At 46.1% G+C, this 4414-nt stretch overlaps 1 non-coding gene across 1 annotated transcript; it reads left to right on the top strand.

Annotated features, from left to right (window-relative positions):
* Positions 1 to 3125: 3125 nt before the first annotated feature.
* Positions 3126 to 3229, top strand: LOC128044028 (U6 spliceosomal RNA). The gene has a single exon (XR_008199014.1). It is a non-coding gene; the product is annotated as a U6 spliceosomal RNA (small nuclear RNA).
* Positions 3230 to 4414: the final 1185 nt, after the last annotated feature.

The raw sequence follows: 4414 nt of genomic DNA, 5'->3' as shown, positions 1-4414 counted from the left end.
CATGCGTCTCACTGCTCTGGGACAAATACCAGGAAGAAGGCTTTGGCAATTTTTGATTCATACACATTATTTGTTCAAATGCTCAGTGCTGTCTGACTCTTTGTGACCCCATGGATTGCAGCACTCCAGGCTTCCCTGTCCTTCACCAACTCCCAGAGTTTGTTCAAACTCATGTTCATTGAGTCGGTGATGTTATCCAACCATCTCATCCTCTGCCGTCCCTTTCTCCTCCTGTCCTCAATCTTTCCCAGCATCAGGGTCTTTTCCAATGAGTCAGCTCTTCACATCAGGTGGTCAAAGTATTGCAACTTCAACGTCAATGAATATTCAGTCCTTCCAATGAATATTCAGGGTTGATTTCCTTTAGGATGGACTGGTTTGATCTCCTTGCTTCCCAAAAGACTTTCGAGAGTCTTCTCTAGCACCACAGTTCAAAAGCATCAATTCTTTGGATCTCAGCCTTCTTCATGGTCCAACTGTCACATCCATACAGATTACAGAAAACGTTAACACGCTGTCCCTATTGGAAGTGAGTGCCAGTCACACACACAGCAGTCAAAGGAAAGATGTAAAATCTTACCCACATCTGAATGTTTATTTCTACATAAGCAGAGGACTAAATATGGAGACTATCCAGCGTTTATGCAGCATCCACCTTATGCCAGTCTATATACCAAGCCTGTTGTGTGTACTAACTCACTTGTCCTCACAGCACCCTTAGGAGGTATGTACCACCGTCACCCCCACTTATAGATGAAGAGTCAGACAGAAAACACGCCAGTCCCTTGCCATATCACTACAATCTGTGGCACTGAGAGTTAGGCAGGCTGGCTTGAGAATCCCTCCTTTGAAGCACCAGCAGTGATGTGAACCTCATTCCCAGACCTGTGGGTCAACACTTCTGGGTGGGATGAGGTGGCATCGGCTTAGGTCAGCATCTATCAAACTGTCCCAGCAAAGAAAGGACACGTGGGTTTGTGGGTATAGGACAATGGCTAGCTGACTTGATCGCCTCTCAACTCACTGCTGTGAGTTAAGCTCGCTTTATTCAACCGTCTCAGACAGATGGAGGTTTCTTCTGGCTTTTAGATCTCTAAGAAGTCGATTTCACAATCCTCCCTTGGTTACACGCTGCGATATTTCACAGTTCTCACTGGCGGTATGTTCTGCCTTTCCGTGTGGCCCAGATCTGTCTCACCGAAAGCTGAGCCCCCGGTCATTTGTCTCCCTTCAGTGAAGATGTGGAATTGATGGCCCCACATCTCCTCGACAACACAACTTAAAGGTGCTTGTTTCTAACAGAATCTCACGTGGCCGCTTTACATGAATCATGCAGCTTTCCATCCTCTGAAGGCATTTCATATTTCCACCAGGCTTATAAAGTATTTAATATTTTCATATGCTCCAGTGTAAAGCCATCTGTTGCAGTGACAGGACAAAATGTGGAAGGCAAGAACAAGCGTATGTTTAGGGAAAGATTCCATGGAATGTTAACAAGAAAGCTATGTGCTACGCTGGGGTGTCTTGTCGAAAATGACCAGGGGATTTGGGGAGGCATGGCCCCTGGCAGTGGTGTTTATAAATAGGCAGTTATAGATGACACTTGCCCTTTCACTCCTGTCCTGTAAATTTAGGCTGGGTCTGCAGCGTACATGGCGGCAGGGACCTCTCTGAGAGGAAGCAGTGGTATCGTCTGATTTTCGGATCTTTATTTCATCTTGGTTTTCCACATGTGTGTTAACTTTTTTAAAATTTGGAGGATAGTTGTGTTATAATGTTGTGTTAGTTTCTGCTATACAACGATGTGAATCAGCTATTTGTATACATTCATCTCTTCCCTCTTGTGTTTTGACTTTTTGTCATTCTTTGGGCACTGGGAACCTGCTGCGTGCTGGACTTGCATGTTGCTGAAATTGTGTTTCAGAAGAGTTACAGCTGTTTCTCCCGGCCTAACTTCTTCTTTTGTTAAAAAAAAAAAATTATTTTTAACTGGAGGATAATTGCTTTACAATATTGTGTTGATTTCTGCTGTACATCAACTTGAATCAGCCGTAGGTATACATATGTCCCCTCCCTCTGGAAGCTCCCTCCCACCTCCCACCCCATCCCACCCCTCTAGGTTGTCACAGAGCACCAGATTTGAGCTCCCTGCATCATACAGCAAATTCCCACCCGCTATCTATTTTACATATGGTAATGTGTATCAGTTTAGATCAGTTCAGTCGCTCAGTCATGTCCGACTCTTTGTGACCCCATGGACTGCAGCACACCAGGCCTCCCTGTCCATCACCAACTCTCAGAGTTTACTCAGACTCATGTCCATTGAGTCAGTGATGCCGTCCAACCATCTCATCCTCTGTCATCCCCTTCTCTTCCTGCCTTCAATCTTTCCCACCATTACGGTCTTTTCTATGAGTCAGTTCTTCGCATCAGGTGGCCAAGGTATTGGAGTTTCAGCTTCAGCATCAGTCCTTCCAATTCAGGACTGATTTTCTTTAGGATGGACCGGTTGGATCTCCTTGCAGTCCAAGGGACTCTCAAGAGTCTTCTCCAACACCACAGTTCAAAAGCATCCATTCTTCAGCACTCAGCTTTCTTTATAGTCCAGCTCTCACATCCATACATGACTATGGTATGTTTCAATGCTATTCTCTCAGTTGGTCCCACGCTTTCCTTCCTACCCATCCCTGTGTGTTCCTAAGTCTTTTCCCTGTGTCTGCATCTGCACTGCTGCCCTACAAATGGGTTCATCAGTACTATCTTTCTAGATTCCATATATATGTGTTAATATACAATATTTGTTTTTCTGACTTACTCTCTGTAATAGGCTCTGGGTTCATCCACCTCATTAGAACTGACTCAAATGCATTCCTTTTTAAGACTGAGTAGTATTCCATTGGTGATGGACAGGGAGGCCTGGCGTGCTGTGATTCATAGGGTCGCAAAGAGTCAGACACGACTAAGCAACTGAACTGAGCTGAATATTCCGTTGGATATATGTACCAGAACTTCTTCATCTATTCATCTGTTGATGAACATCTAGGTTGCTTCCACATCCTGACCACTGTAAACAGTGCTGCAATGAATATTGGGGGTATATGTGTCTTTTTCAATTATGGTTTCTTCAGGGTATTTGCCCACATGTACTAAAATTGAAATGATACAGAGAATATTGGCATGGTCCCTGCACAGGGATCTAACTTCTCATACACATGGTGTGGTCTTGCTAATGCAGAAACAATCAGAAGCAGGTCCGTTGTGGCTGCCCACTGGAACATGAGGATATCGGCACAGTCCTCTAAAACTGTTGCGATACCCTAATGCCGCTTGCTGAACTGAGCTCAGAAAACTCAAAGTGAATGTCTCTGAGGTGGGGCCCGTTGCTCTTGGGGGGAACACCATGGCTGACATGCCGTGAGGATCAGACCTGACAAGCGTATAAGGGGCACTATGCCTTGCCTGGCTTATTGCAGCCTCCTAAGCCTCTTCCCAGGCGGGGCCCCTCACTGTCTTCATTTCATAGATGAGGGAACTGTTTTCAAGAGGGTGATTCCCCCAAGGTCGCACAGCTCATGGTGGACAAACCCTGGATCTGACCATGGGCAGGCTTGGTCCATAAACGGGATGCTTCCCCACTATGTCTTATAACTGACATTAGTAAAATAGGAGAAGCTTGTTCACTGCCTTGCACACCAGCTCTTCCAATGGTGATATCAGCTGGAACATGTCAGTCAAAATAGGGCAGACTGTCGCAGCGTGGCCTCTGCAAGCTTCAGTTCTCAGCTACTTCTTCCTTTTTTTTTTTTTCACCACACCAGGCAGCCTGTGGGATCTTAGTTCCCCAACCAGCGATGGAACCCACACCGCCTGCATTCAGAGTGTGGAGTCTTAACCACTGGACAGCCAGGGAAGTCCCTCTCAGCTACTTAAAAAAAAAAAATTGTTTATTTTTGGCTGTTTTGGATCTTCCTAGCTGTGTGGGCTTTTCTCTAGTTGTAACGAGCAGGGCCTACTCTCTACTTGGGGTACATGGGCTTCTCATTGTGGTAGCTTCTCTTGCTGAAGAGCAGAGGCTCGATAGTGGTGGCCCACGGGCTGATTTGCTCTGAGGCATGTGGAATCGTCCCAGATCAGGGATCGAACCTGTGTCTCCTTCAATGACAGGCAGATTTTTTTTTTTTTTTTTAACCACTGAGCCATCAGGGAAGCCCCCTCTCAGCGACTTCTTACATTTTTTAGAACTTATTTTATTTATTTATTTTTGGCTGTGTTGGGTCTTCCTTGCTGTGCCAGCTCGTCTCTAGTTGTGACGAGCAGGGGCTACTCTCGAGCCGCGGGGCGTGGGCGTCTCATCTCGGTGGCCTCTCTCGTTGCAGAGCGCGGGCTCTCGGGCGTGAGGGCTTCAGTATTTGCA

Source organism: Budorcas taxicolor, chromosome 2 (assembly GCF_023091745.1).
Source record: "Budorcas taxicolor isolate Tak-1 chromosome 2, Takin1.1, whole genome shotgun sequence".
Classification (NCBI taxonomy): domain Eukaryota; kingdom Metazoa; phylum Chordata; class Mammalia; order Artiodactyla; family Bovidae; genus Budorcas; species Budorcas taxicolor.
Note: the sequence above shows the minus strand (reverse complement) of the source record. Positions and strands in the feature narration are given on the sequence as shown.